Raw genomic sequence first — 15,814 nt, 5'->3', positions numbered from 1 at the left:
TGGGTTTTTGTCTAAAGATACTGGGTCTCATAGTCTGGGTTTATGGTAAGCCCTCCCTTACAGACAATGAAATAAACAGGTTCAGAAACTTTTGTACTTGGGATTAGTCCACTGGTTGTTTATTTATTTAGCTCACTGTTTTTTCAACAATTCAATACTGGGAATTATATTAAGTTACTCAGGAACTCCCAAAACTCCAATTTTTAGTTGAAATGGTCACATTTTAGTTGCAATTTTATTTCTTTTATAGACATTCACTATATCTTGAATTCAGAGTCTACTGGTGATGCCATCCGATGAATTAAGTTTCTTGATTTATTGGATGATGTGCATATAACAACAATTAGAAAACATGATATATGTCCCATGCTATTGTTTTAACATGAACTTTGATCTCCTGTTTTGTTTTTTTTTTCCGTTAAAAATTCATTTGTATTAAGAAGAAATGTAGGAGACTTACATATTATATTTTAAATAATCTCTCTTTATCTATCATTCAGGAAGGATATGGGGGTTATTTCAGAAAAAGGGAAGAGAGAAATAGACACAATGGGTGCTAGCATACTTGATATCGGCGGCATACCCAACCTTTTCCCATATATATATATATATATATATATGAATCTGTAAATGAAGGCATTACTTTTCCCTTTTTTTTGGTTAAGGTCGTAATGCGTTTCAATGTTTCAGGATCCCAATATTCCAAGTACCGGTAAACTCATGACTATAAGCTTCCCTCATTATACAGTTTATATCCAACCGCCAACTCTCCTATTTGTAATTTTGAAGCTTTTCAGCACTCTATGAATTGTTTCCCTTCAAATGATTGACCGAACTGCCAGTTTGCTGGAGCTACATAGTAAGATGTAACTGTCCTTCCACTGTCTGTTGTCACCTAGATAGATAGCGGCTGCCTTTCAAGGTTCAAGTTACATGCCAATTTTGGCCCCAGTTCCTTCCCATTAAAATCCACCTGGTATTTGATCCTTTTACTTTCACTGCAACCACCTTGCCATCCAGCCCAACATTGGTGATTAGACTTGATAGAAGTAGGAACTTCCACTGACTGTGAATCTCAACCCTCCATTCCTCACGCAGTTCACCCTACATACAACATAATTCCCCACTTTAGTTGCAGAAATTGAACCATAAAGAACTGACACAGGATCGGCTAGAGGGCTACAAGTATGAGGTTTGTACAACATTGAGGAAATATAGTGGAAAGTCAACTTCTTGCCCTACCCATTGCTTAGTTTGATAATTTGTTGCAGAGGATGGCAATGAAGTCCAACCTGTTCTTGGTCAGAGTTGCAAAGCCTAAAAGCCAGATAGGCTAGCTTAGACTGAGAGGACCACGCTGATCAGAAGTTAGTTCAGGCCTGGGCTCCTCTGATTTCAGCTTGGCCCTGCCTAGCCACATTACTCATACGCATATGCATATATATATATATATATATATATATATCATGTAAGGTGTTTGATTTCTGATGCAGAGAGAGAGAGAGAGAGAGAGAGAGAGAGAGAGAGTCTTACCTTCTATACTGCACAGGCACGATATCAGCTTTTTTAACTTATATTTCGGCAAAAGCTGTCTCAGATCTGGGATGGAATCTGTTTCTGTGTTGGAAACCTGAAATCTTTTTGTACTTCTATACTCTGTTTTGTTCACTTCAGGTTCTGATCTTCCAGCCATCGATTGGCACCTTAGTGTGTTAGTTTTTAATCTCTGATTTACAGCAGTATAATGTCTCAGATCTGTGGTTTGTTTCCTCATTCGAAGTCAAGCTCCAAATTTCATTCTTCAAGGTTCCTTTTGTATTCTTACCAAGAATAAAAAAAATAGTAACCTTCTGTATTCAGTAGTTCTAATGGAGAATAAATTATACTCTCTGATCACAGATTTCAACCCACTGGAACCAAGGAAAAATGAAAGAAAAAAGTCCAAACTTAACAAGGGCTTTAGTTGCCCAAATATATCAAATAAGCAAATCACTAAATTTCCTTGGTAACATCAATTTTCGTTTTAGAAACATTTTCAGAATATGGTGTACACTTGCAACAACGAGGCAGTAAACACTATTAAATATTTGAATGTCATAGGGTGTTTTGCATCAATGCAATGTAACGCCAGTGTTTCTCATGTGCAAATTCCAGTGCTACAACTTTGTCAATATTGACCATCGGATTATTATAATGCCACTTTGAAATGTCTTTTTTCTTTGTCTTTATTTAATTACGTGCATATTTCTTCTCAGTTTCTCAATTTCCAGATCTGAATATTTGATCTTTTTGTCTCCATTCTTGTTTGCTCATCAAGTATCCTACTGGGAAAAGGCTGTCGGTAAGTTTTCTTATCGATTTAAGAGTCCGTAAGGTTCTGGGTTGTTATATGTTATTCTATTCTGAAGGTTGTTATTGATTAAAGAGGCCTACTTGCAATCATTTTCTTAAATCTGTGGTTCCTATTCCCTGAAGAGAAAATGATTGATGCCCTGTTTTGGGGTAAGGGACATTGTATACTTTAGTATCTAACCGTTGGATCACTTTGATCTTTTGAGACCTAATTCCTGTAGTTATTTGTCACCTTTGACCAGAAGTCCTAGTTGATAAGAGCTGATTTGGAGATCTATTCAATCTTCTAGAAAATAGGATCTGAGTTTCTAAAGCTGTTATTGGATCTGAACCTCACATTCAGCCATTGGATTCTCTTTAGTTTTTTGAATGTTAGTAATTCTAGGAACCCTTGGTGGTGATTCCATGCCTGCAGATCAGGTGGTAATTTATGGTCATGTGTTTTATTTCTTTCATTTTCCACAATTGCATGTCAAATTTCAGTTCCTTTTAAGAGGCATCAAAATTCTAATATCAAATTCTCTGGCTTTTTGGGTTTTTAGAAACATAGCCTCCTCACTTGAGGAGCTCAAAAGGTTGAGGACTAATATCAGTGAGAGTTCCAATATGGCAAGGTACTTGTCCCCTTCTCCATTCCCATTGTAATTAAATTTTAATACTCTCTTAAAATGTAGTTCGATTACCAAATATCTCATTACACAGGGAACGATTGAAAACCTTGGAAGAAGCTGCGTCCAAATTTGATAAAGTGCTTCCCAAGCATCTCAGCAAGGAAGCTATCTCGAGTAGATATATCATCAAAGTGACCGATCCAATACATCATCACCGTGTGATCGGGCAGTCCTGGGAGGAAACATGACTAAGTTGAGGTCCAATTTGTGCTTTTTTTAGTGCTTTCACGTGGTCTTTGTATTATTTATTTACTACGACCTGCGATGAATTATTTCCCTCTCTATACACTTCTTGTCAAACTTCATGTCTGTGGAACAGGAAGTATCTTAACATATATGCATGATACATGTGTTGAACTGTTCTTAAATATGTACTCTGTTTCTGTTTATTCTGCTTTGCGATATTGTTTGTGAAAAATTGAAAACAATCTTATTCATCCCAGGGATAGCTATGTTTGCACCTTTGATGTTCATCTGCATCCAAGATCCAACAAAAATTTCTCTATTATGTTGCAAATTTATGTGTTTTAGTTTTGAAGTGTGAAGTTTCTATGTGAAAAAGAATTGGTTGAAACCGATGCACAAGAATTACAAAGTCAGCATTTTCCAAAATAAGCAACTGACTACCCATACAAAAAATGTTACATAACCAAAGAAGCAGCATGGAATGGATTGTAGTTCCAAAATCCATATAGACAGTAGACATGTTGTTCTGACTCCCTCAATTCCCAATTCACTCCATCTGATTTCTGGTAATTGCATGTTGATTACCTTTTATTCTTCCTTCCTTTATTTAAATTTTCCTTGCTCTCATTTGAAGATTCACTCATTGCCCCAACTGATGCAGATGGATGTGTGGCCTGATGATCATACTAGGCCACCTGTGGCCATGGATAAGGATAAAGAAACATTTAGATTTGCCAATAATGGTGCAATGCCGTCTGAAGAAAAAGATCGGGCGTTACATATTGTTGGGGATAGTTGGAAAAAGTCAAAGATGAGAAAGAAAAGCTTTTGGATAAAGTCGGATGGAATTAGTAAGGGATTTGGGCTTGTATGCTTCGTAACTCTGGAAGAAGTGGACACGACTAGGAATATTGTTTAAATGATGAACTGTTATTTGTATGATCATTTTCTTGTGAGTCTCATACTTGGGTTCTTCTTTCTTTATCACGGATTTTATAATTTAAGTATGGGTCTTTAACTCAATTGGTAGAGCACCTGCGGTGTAGGAAATGATTCCATACCTCAAGAGGATGGTGGTTCGAATCCACCAAGTCCCTTATCTATATTTTCATTTTAACTTCAATGGTAATGTCATGGGAATATCTTGGTTTCTTAAACAGAAAAAACATAATATATTTTTAAATGAATTATATAGAGGGGAAGTGGTTGATTTTTGGCAATATTTCCATGATATTAATTGATTAGTTAGACTTCACAAAAAAAATAAAAAAATAAATTGATTAGTTAAACCAGGTCAACGCAACACTTGGACAAGTAGAAACTTGATTAAAATGACAAGGTTTAGTCGAAATAAAATTGAGTTTGAGTGAAGTCTCCCATATAAATAGTAAATAAATCACTTAGAGAGAAGAAAAAGGGAGATATTCTTCCAAGCTCTCTCTCTCTCTCTCTCTCTCTCTCTCTCTCTCTCTCTCTCTCTCTCCCCTAGAATAGCATTTAACTACTGATTGTCTAAAAAACTGTTGTAAATGTATATCATTATTTCAATTAAAAATTAATATTTAATAATCATTTTAAATAGGAAAACCATAGTACTTTTTTAAATGAAATTTGTAAGAGGGCAAGCCTCTCTCTCTCTCTCTCTCTATGTGTGTGTGTGTGTGTGTGTGCACCTAAGAATAACATTTAGCCATTGATTATGTAAAAAAAAAATTGTTTTTATTGTCTATCATTGTTGGAAATTTAAATTTCTAATTGCTTCAATGGATATCACATATGATTGAAATACATTTAGTTTTATGTGGACATTTTGTTATCTCTCTCTCCCTCACACACACACACACACACACACACACACACACACACACACACACACACACATATATATATATATATATATATGTTTTTAGTTCTGATTAATGTTTCGAACTGCAACCGATTCGATTTCCTATCATTCCTTCAAACTCTGACGTTACAGAAACCAATAGTATGGTTCGGAAGGCTCCACTTGGGTTTGATTGAATGTGACTAAATATATTTCCTCAACTTTACCATAGAGCCAGCCTGTGTATACATGTTAGTAACTGGTGCTTCACATGAATACTGTTGAAGCAATCATGCAAAATTTTCAACATTTCCATAATGTTATACCTATACTCATCTTGACAAAGCAAAGCATGCAACTATGTCCAAGATTCTATCATGTCAAAGAACCTGCCCAACATTTCAGCAATCATTACGATTTGGAAGCAAGTATAATACTTTTTCAAGATGCCCATCATGTTGAAGAACACTATTACATAATATAGTGAATTTGAGGATGGACTACCATTACTTACCCTTTGGAATCATTTATGTACTCAAGATTCACATCATATTAAAAGTACCACCTACTATTACAATTTGAAGTAGGTATGGAGACTTCAAACATACCCATCCGCTTCAACATCCTCTTAGCCACCTTGAAAATGTTGAAGTAACTCTATAATGGTGTCCAGTAGCTCCAAAGCTAGTCATTCCGCTTCCAGTGTGAATCAAGATAAAGGGAAAGAGGAGCTTTGGCTCAAGGATAAAATGCAAGAGCTACTTAATGAACGTGAGAATGCGCGCCGTGAAGCAAGAGATCTACGAGTAGAGCTACCCCTTCGAAAGGAACTTTACAAGGTGAAGGATGTGATGACTCTACACGAAAATATTCGAATCCTAAGTCATGAAATTTCAAAAACCCGTACGAGAACTAGGTGTGCCTATTTTGAACACAAAAGGGTTGAATCAAAGAAGATCATACACGACCAATGTTTAGAATTGGAAAGTGTTCATAAGATGAAGAACAATTATGATATGGCTTCAGAATCATCCGCAAGCGATGACGACGCAATGACGGGCGATGATGCTTACCCTATATTGTAGTAGGATTTGCAGGCAAGAAAAAAATCCATCTATCAAATTGTTCTATGCATTTCAACTTTCGCTTTTATTGAATAAAATCCACGAAGGGCGTTGTGAGGTTAAAATAAATGAATATAAGAAATGTTCTACTTTTATGGCATGTTTTCCATTGGAACATCCATGTTTTAAATTTACAGCTACTCAAATATATTCACTTATTGTTACCAGTTATGGTTTGATTCAAATTCCCAATTCTATCTATACACATACTAGTCCTCTCATGTCCATGGTGACAGCCTTCGTGCTTCAAGCTGGCACTAGTAAGGTGACCTCAGGTTCCCAAGGAGGAACTATCGCTAGATGGGTGGTTGAAACTGCAACAGGGTACTAGACAACGAATTGCCCGTCTTCATCTTACAAGGATCACAAATTTCTTCAGCCTTTAACTACTGATTTAGTTACTCAATGGTGGCTTCCTATCACCACCATATGAAGAGCAGCTCTTAGCTGAACATTCCTCAAGGTTTTAAAAACTTAAGCTGAACAAACTACAACAAATAATGTACCTGGCCCCATAGTGATCATTTCCGATAGAGCCATCATCCCTTGACACAAATACATCCACTATGGCACTACTACTATTAAAATCCAACATATTTTGGAGGTCTAAGTCTCCCTTAAGGCTAATAGGAGCACATCTACTCCCAGGCACTAACCACTTCAATAAAACACCATCAGGGCTGAAATTCCATGATGAACAAACCTTCTCCAAGAACTAGGTGAAATTCATTGTTCCATCCATACGAATTGCAATAGATTCGCTTGCCTCCTTCATATATGTTCCATCAGTATCTCTTACTAACACTCCACCATAACTGCATATAGCCAATACTAAACCCAAAATCTTTCCTATATACCTACAATCCTCACAAGGCAAAAGATTGAGAATTTTCCTTTAACATGGCTTTTACTAGGATACAAACACAAAGAGAGCAGAAATTATGAGAGGAATTAAGAAGCCCAATAGAAGCAATAATAATATCACAATGGTTTCTTGACTAAAACTTGAAATGCGGTCGAATAAAACAACTAGCACTTGGACTTTCAGTTGTCAATTTATGTCCCATATGTATACTGTGAAAGGTATTCATGTTTTTCCTTACAGGTATCATTGTCGGCGACACTGATATGTATCCCCCATCATTCCCCACACCCTCAACACCACCTTCCCACCCTCCCCCACCACCACCCCCCCAAAAAAAGGGAAAAGAAACAAAATCCAATCTTCAAACAAGGTGCCATTTTCTACCAACTCTAGATCTCAGTTGGGATTTGGGATCCCAGACATCCTCAGCCACGTCGATTCCATACATGAACCCATATGCCTCCACTTTACTATCCAATCTATGATTCAGATATCCAGAAATAAATAACACACATAATCGTCGATCGTGACAATGTGTGCTAGATTCACACTAAAGACTCTCATCAGAAACCTTTTGATTGTTATCTTTTCTTATCTGGCTTTGGTTGGTGATGAAGTGGATTGAGGGAGAACTCTACAACTTTACGTACTAAGACATTATCACCAAACCACTAATCAGACTTTTGGTTTATGGTTCTACTATCATTAAATTACTATTAGTATCCAATGATGGCTTTAAAGTTATGCTGAGGATGGGTTTTAATCCAGATCTGATTGGGAAAATGCCAAATGCTTTCCATTCTCAGCTACCAATCTCTCTTTAAGACTTCATTTTGTTGGGATTTCTACTTGATGAGTGATGCAAAACTGAAAACATATTCTAGAAGGAGGAAGAGGGTAGACCAAGGCTGTTTCCAAGCCCACGGCTTCGGTGTTGATGGGAATTTAGTTTGGATTCAGTTTATTAATTATTTTCTAATTTTAACTTCTAATTTCAGTCCAATATTTGTTTCTACTTCCAGTCTATATCTAGTTTTGTTTTTCATTAGTTTACAATCTCAGTTTTTTAGTGAATAAGTATTAGTAGTTTTGTTATTTCAGTTCTAGTAACTTTGAGTTACCACTTTTTTAAACATTCCCCATCATTATAAATAAAGGAAAGGGGTTCTTTTATGCCCCACGATTTTATGAAACAAAAATTATGCTGTTGCCGCTGCTTCTCTGTGAGAGTCTGCTGTGTGTTTGATCACAGTGTTGGTTGGTGTATGATCTAATGAATCAGTGTGGCGTGAAGTCCAGGTAGTCTTTTCAGGTTCTAGTATTCTCTTCAAGTCTTCTCTTTTCTCAAGTTCTTACACTACTGCAACACAGGTATTTATACTGCAACTTTTCTGCCCAGAAAATTCTGAAATAGAACCTTTCAGCCTCTTCTGCTGAGCCAGTTCCAACCATTGTTTAGGCCCCAAATTGAGGTCAATTGTTCCCCTATACTCGCTGATGGATCGACCCAAAGTAGGTCTGATTCTAAGCTGCTGTTAGAGAGTTAAATTGAATTTTGTCCTGCAGTAGATCTGCCAAAATTTAAACAGAATTTGTAACTGATCTGTTTAATTTTGTTTTGCCATTTTCCTGCTGTTGTTTTGGAACTGCTGCATCTTATTAATACTGCTGGATCTCAATTTAATGGATTTACTAAAATCTGGGCTAGATAGTATTGGGTATTGTGATTGATTTTTATTGTTACCCTTTGGTCTGTGTTCTAATTTTTCTAGTTGGTACATCAATCCGCTGTGGATTATTGTGGAGGTTATATGGTTGTTCTTTGGTTTGACTTTCATGCAGTTTTTGGTCCGGTTTCGTTTGTCAATTCTAGTCCTACATTAACGAGGTTGGCAAGCCTCGTTTGGTGTTGAAGGCAACAAAGAGAACCAAATAAAAAGGGGGATTTACTCTTACCTCTGTTGGAAGCCAAGAGATGGGGTTTAATGTGGAAAAAAAGAGCAGCAACAATGTAAGGCCTTCAAATATAGAATCAATAGCACCACAACATTCAGAATTGGTTAAATGTATCATACATCTGCAACAAAACTATTAAGAGTTCATGCTACTTTTCTAGGTATTCAATAAATTTAAAATTATAGAGATGATATGAACCCAGCTCATTTATATCATACTAGCTAACAGAGATGGTAATAGAATAACTAATGTGAAAATAGATTTTTCAACTGAGTTCCTTCCTCAAACAAATAGTAACTAACAACATAACCACAAGACAATCAGAAAACTAGAAATAAGTTGAGTAAATTTTTCTTATATTAACATATATGTGGTGATCCAATTACAATTTATCCATACCGTCTATGTACATGAAGTAATCTCTTAATGAGGAAGCAAATCCTTGATTGTAAATACAAAGAGGGAAGCAAAACGGAGTCTAGAACTACCAGGTTGCGTAGAATCCTAGTAGCCCCTTAGTCTTATGAAGAGATTATTCATGAACTTTCCCAACAATCTAATTAAAATCCTAGAATCTCCTAGGTAGTTTAAGCTATTTTGTTCCACATTGCTTGCCTGAATGGCCTCTCAACATAGGGTGTATGGGTGGGTGGGGGTGTGTGGGTGAGGGGGGGGTGGAGGAGGGATCCTATAATGTTTTGTTATAGTAGAGACACCAAATAGTAGCTGTGCAAAGGACTTGTTTTCAATTGCAGGTAAGATTACATAGGACATCTACTGACTCTATAGAATGGAATTCTCTTTATGACATGGTTAGATGATTTTAACTCTTTTCCATAAACAGATTCAATAAAGCAAAACCCAAGTATTGAATTGCACATATGAAAGAATGAAGGAACAACAATAAGTAAAAAAATTACAAGTTCTTTCCGTGCGGGGAAAAATAAACAGCATACATTGCCATTTGCTATGAATTATTATCGACTAAACCAGTGAATTTGGCCCTGTCAGGACCAGTTATAATACAAAATTTATACTATCCGGGGGCCAAACCATCTGAACAAGATGACCCATTTTAGCTGACAGTTTGGACTCTAATATAGTACAATCATTGGCCTAAAAGTAGCATTACATTAGTTACACAATTGAAATCACAAGCACTATAAGAAAATATGTAAGAACAGAAAAATAAAAGAAAACTGAATAATAGGCTTCCACCTCCAACACGCCCCAACCCCGCAAACACCCAAAATTTGTGTAAAAGGAAAATGAATCATCTCATTTTGAGAAACCAATGGGACAGATACCCAAGTGACTCGGTAAGACAGAGTTGTCACTATGGAACAACGGATATTCTTCCTCTATTGGGACTAAGCTATGGAAAATCAGAAAAAAAGAAGAAGAAGAAAAAATAAAAAAATAAAACAATTCCCAAATTGACGTACCATATAAACAATGGATTTGTAAAATCAATTCATATTAGGTAATGGCACAACCCTGACTGATGGGTCTTCAACAGACCACTTGAGACACACATAGAGGTGTAACGACATAAAAAATAAAAGAAAAAAAAACATTCAGCATGGTCCCCTTTACTAAAGAAGGAGTCATATTTTGGAGAACTATTACCTGGAAGCAGTGAATGAGACACCTTATGAAACTCAGTAGCCTTTCATTCTTATAATCATGAAGCTGTACAGTTTCTCCTTGCTTAACGGAATGAAAGAAAGGGAAAGAAAATTTATTCACGATTGTAGAAACAGATATGAAAGAAATAAAAAATGAGCTAGAGTCACACAACCAGAGAACAAGAACCAGGGTGAAGAACACCTTAGACTTTGATAGTTCAAAGGCCTTAACTGCAATAGTGCACGAGGCAAGGGATCTATAAAGATCTCAATTCTAACAGTTTCTCTAAGAAATAGTCTCATTCGCTAACAAGCTGTATTAACTTTGAAATTCTTTCCATGTTTTACGGATGCAGCATTTTTCTGATTACACATGCTTCTGATGGCAAGTCTTAGATTCTGATTATCTTTGTGTGTCTACTGGACAACAACAACCTACATTGAGTTCACTTGTTTGTCCTCTTAATAGTAGTTACAATGGCACTTGAGGACTCCTTTCATCCAACATCAATGCATATTATCATTGAAAAGAAAGTGTATATATTTTAGTTCTTCTCATATCTGCTTAGTCCTAAGTAAGAATAATTGTATTCTTTCCCATTGAGACCTGCATAATAAACCACCAATATAATCCAATACCATCTAATTTGACTCCACACTCTTAAACCTTTTCATCCCTTTCAATTAAATCAAACACAATCCAGTGTGAGGGTAGTGGCAGGAGATGGATCCTCGCCTTCTCTCCTCTCTCTCCCTTCATCTTCGTGGCAAGGGGGAGGTGGCTAGAGTCGCACGTGCTTCACTTGCAGGCCCCGCACCGTAGTATCGCCGCTTGGAGATACGTGGAAGCCTATTTTGCAAGGGTGTAAAATTCATCATTTGAGACGGGGGTTTTAATGATGGTCCAATTTGGGGATTGGGATCTTACAAATGGGGTTTGGAGTTGCCACCTAGGGTTATGGGCCTAGGACCCGGGGGTGAACTCGATTCTTTAGAAAAGGGCCTGAAATTTGGTCAGGTCCAGAGATTTAGGGTAAGTGTCAGGTTACAGATTTGGGAAGGTGTTAAGCACCCAATCTGCCTGGTTCATCCGGTCTTCTTGCTAGATGCTTGAGAACGAACATTTTCTACAATTATTACTAAGTTATCACACATATATACATTAATTGAATTCAAACTATTATATACACTAAAACAAGGCTTATTAGATGTCTACATTATGCTTGAATGGAGAGAGAGATTATACCTGAATTTGACCCATGTTTCAGGTCAAAAGGGGTGGGCCCCTGATTGGTACCGGCTCAGACTGTCTTTCGTGTTCTCCTGGCTCAGGGGAAGATGGTCTTGACCTCCAACTTCCTTTCTTAAGAGATGTTGATTGTGATGGTATATGGACAGAGTTCCAGCTAGGGACCATTGCCTTTAGATTTGGCTTTGGATAGAGCTTCAGCTAGGGAAGGCTATTTCTGGGCTTGGGATGAGGTGGCACTCTGGCAGAGCTTCCGCTGGGGATAGGCTAAGGGAGGGTTAGGTTGAGGTGGCACTTCGACAGAGCTTCCACTGAGAATGGCTATTCCTAGAAAGATTCCAGGGACATTTGGACAGAGGTTTAGCTAGGAAAGGCTATTTCTGGGCTTAGGATGAGGTGGCACTCCGACAGAGCTTCTACTAGGGATAGGCTAACGGAGGGCTAGGCCGAGGTGGCACTTTGGTAGAGCTTCCCCTAGGAATGGCTATTCCTAGAAAGATTCCAGGGACACTCAGATAGAGGTTCAGCTAGAAAAGGCTATTTCTGAAAAAAAAAAAATAGGCTAACCTAAAAATGGATTGAAGAACTCCAAAGTCCCGAAGAACACTTTGAAGATCCGAACAAAGCTTCAGATCTTCACAAAGATTTCTTCGTAAACTCGTAGAACCTCAAAAAAAGGGGGGGTTTCTATCTCAAGAATGGGAATTTTCAAAAAAGCGGGAGGAGAGAGAGTTTTACAAAAAAAAGTAATTTTTAGAAAAGTGAGAGGAGAGAGAAAATTTTGTCAGAAAAGATAGTTTTTGGAAAAGCAAGAGGAGAGAGAAGGTTTTGCCAGGGGTGCGGGTGATGTCACTAGTGCTTGAATGCATGGGTGTGCGGACCATGTGCACGGTGTGCCGGCCAGGTGTGCATGGTGTGCGGTGGGGCTGCGCACAACGTGCAGCAGGCACATGCACAGCTTGCGGTGGGGCCGCGCACAGTATGCAGTAGGCCCGTGCACAATGTGCAGCAGGACCACGCACAGCGTGCGGCGGGGCCATGCACAGCGTGTAGCAGGCCCGCATAGAGTGTGCAGCAGGCCTGCGCACAGCATGCGACAAGCCCGTGCACAGGTGTGCGGCCAGGCTGGGCTGGTTGGCTTGGCTGAGCTGGATGGCTAGGCCGGTGTGCTCAACATGCACGCGAAAAAATGTGATTTTCTGAGAATGATTGCTAGAGATCCGTCGGTCCAATTTTGGCGTACCATATATCATCGAAATCGTATTTCTGAGCACTATTCATCTATATGGTCATCTTGTCCAGATTCCTTCATATATGAAAAGTCAAAATTAGGCCTTCCTCTCTCCCGCACAGGGATTTTTAGGGTTTTGGGTAGGGGAATGTTTCCATCAGCATCTCTGTCGGTCGAAAGTCAGAAGTTGTGTCCAATATCCATATTTCATCATAGCAAGAGGAGGGTGACAAAATTCGGTGTCTACAACCAGCAAGCTTGATTTCCATCCTATTTTAAACCATAAATTCCTGACCCGCCACTATTTTCTTATAAAATTGAAAATTTCTACTATCAAACTCCCATTTTAGTTTAACAAGAAAATCTAATCTCATCATTGTTCCTCAACCATTAAACCATCGGTTGAACATTCCAAATTGTTTCAGATAAGATCTTACACCATTTCCAGAAACCATAGAGCATGTTGTAATTCTCTTGATTCCATTGAGGCATTACATCAAACACCTACTAGGCTACTAGTCAACAACATTACAATAAACCATATCTATGTACTCTCTTTTTTTAGTTTGAACAATTGAATGTGCCATTCATAATAATAATAAAAACAATAATAATAACGAAAGATCCATGTACGGTACAAAGATCAAGATATAAGTTTCTGTGAATTCATCGAATAAAAGAGAACAAGAATGAAAATGCCATGAACCAATATCAGAAATGTGACTCCCATTCTCAGAGGAATAGTAAGAGGTTCGAACGAACCAACATGGGAATGGGATTCGTTCGATTCTCTATGTAGTGAGAAAAATAAATAAATAATTAAAAGAACACAAATTACAAAAACAAAATCAGTAAGACATGGAAAACTGAAAGATCAAAAAATCATTGCTTACCACAAGTTATGCGAAGAAGATGACCAATGGTAAGGTTTGTTGATCCCAACAGAGCACTCACGCAGATCCACGAATCAACATAGGAATGGAATTCGTTCAATTCTCTGTGAAGTGAGAAAAAAAAAAAAAAAAATAAAGAACACGCAGATTACAAAAACAAAAAATGTAAGACATGGAAAATAAGCTGAAAAAAAATCTTTGCTCACCTCAAATGAACATCCAACCCGAAGAAGATGAACGATATAAGGTTTGTTGATCTCAACAGAGCACTCGCATAGACCCACGAACCCTAAATGACAGTGACACACACAATCACTGTGTATGGTCTGAGTTCTTTCCCCTCCTCTGTCTTTCTCCCATGGCAATGGAACAAGAGCCGGAGCAGCACCAGAAGAAGCGCCAAGAACAACAAAGAGTTCCAAGAAAGGAAAGTTCAGAAGCGTAAACTGGAGGAGAGCATTCATGCAACACCAGTTCTCTCCCCTCCTCTCTCTCTCTCTCTCTCTCTCTCTCTCTCTCTCTCTCTCTCTCTCTCTCTCTCTCTCTCTCTCTCTGTGAATGAGAAGTGGATGGGGGAGTCAATCTTTTTTAGGGAAATCGATTCTTCTCCCTCCAGTCCTTCTCCCTCCATTTTTATTTAACAGTGCCCCAAAATCTCCTGAAACTAGCAACCCATCTTCCTCCTTTCGGAAATCCATAGTCCGAACAGCTAAAACCAGCAACCTAGCCTTCCTTCTTTCGAAAATCCATAGTCCGAACAGCAACTTATGTGCTCAATGATGCGATCAGATCATCGGATGTTAAAGAGCCGATTGTAGGAGATGATTAAACTAGAAATCGGGATATTTTTCACCGATTGGAACATGATTCATGTCCAACGCGTAGGGATACAAAGTCTGGCATACGGCTTCCACTGTTTTGGCTATTTCAGTAATACGCAAACTGATTTTGGATAGATACGTTGAGTGAAACCTATTATGGGTATTTCTGTAACTAAACCCGATACTGGGTAATCAAGTAATTTTACCTACTTTTTTCTTTTCTTATCTTGAGTACCAACACACAGCCTATATGTTTGTTTATTTGATGGAGAAAAATTGGATGGAAAGGTAAAACTGGTTTTCCCTAAACCATCACAAATAAATCCTCATTCTTTAAGGCCCCATCTGTTTGAAGGGTTCTTGGTGGGATAATTATCAGGTTAAGGCCCGCATGTGGATAAGGTGAAGAACATAAAAGTAAAATTGTAGAGAAGAAACTCTCCCACCCCCGAATGATGTTTTGGTTAACCACTGGAAAAAAAAAACAAAATGGGGGAGAGGACAGCGAGAGAAAAGGAATTGCACGAATGATTCATGGGAGTTGCAGAGATGAAATTAGAGGCGTGGTTCTTTCTTTGCGGATTCACCATGATGAGTTGGGTATTTTGAGAAAGAGGGTTGGGGCAAGGAGTTGCAAGTCTTCTTCTTCCCCAACCGATGGGGTTCGTTTGCAAGATTGAACATCTTCTACTTTCTTCCCCCTCCGATGGGGTCCGGTTGTAGTCGATTAGGGTTACGAAACCCTATGCGTCACTGCCTCCATCTCTTCTTCTTCCTTGTTCTCCTCTCCCACCTTCTGGAGAGGGAGGTCGAACCCTATCCTAACACTATCTGCAACAGACGATTGATTAAACCCTTCCTTCGGCTGAGTATGTTTCTCTAATCAGTGAACTAAGGTAACTTCTGACTAAGTTCTGAACTCCTCCCATTTTTTCATGGCCCAAAAATCCTATGGCATTTTCTTCTTCTTCTTTTTTTTTTTTTTTTTTTTTTTTTTTTTTTTTTTTTTTTTT

At 38.1% G+C, this 15,814-nt stretch overlaps 1 long non-coding RNA gene across 1 annotated transcript; it reads left to right on the top strand.

Moving 5' to 3' along the window:
* The first annotated feature begins 2,007 nt into the window (after positions 1-2,007).
* Positions 2,008-4,124, top strand: LOC122072994. The gene is made up of 3 exons (XR_006138619.1): positions 2,008-2,966; positions 3,055-3,221; positions 3,871-4,124. It is a non-coding gene; the product is annotated as an uncharacterized LOC122072994 (long non-coding RNA).
* The last annotated feature ends 11,690 nt before the right edge of the window (positions 4,125-15,814 follow it).

Source organism: Macadamia integrifolia, chromosome 3, assembly GCF_013358625.1.
Source record: "Macadamia integrifolia cultivar HAES 741 chromosome 3, SCU_Mint_v3, whole genome shotgun sequence".
NCBI classification, from domain to species: Eukaryota; Viridiplantae; Streptophyta; class Magnoliopsida; order Proteales; family Proteaceae; genus Macadamia; species Macadamia integrifolia.
This window is presented reverse-complemented; position numbering and strand designations above follow the sequence as displayed.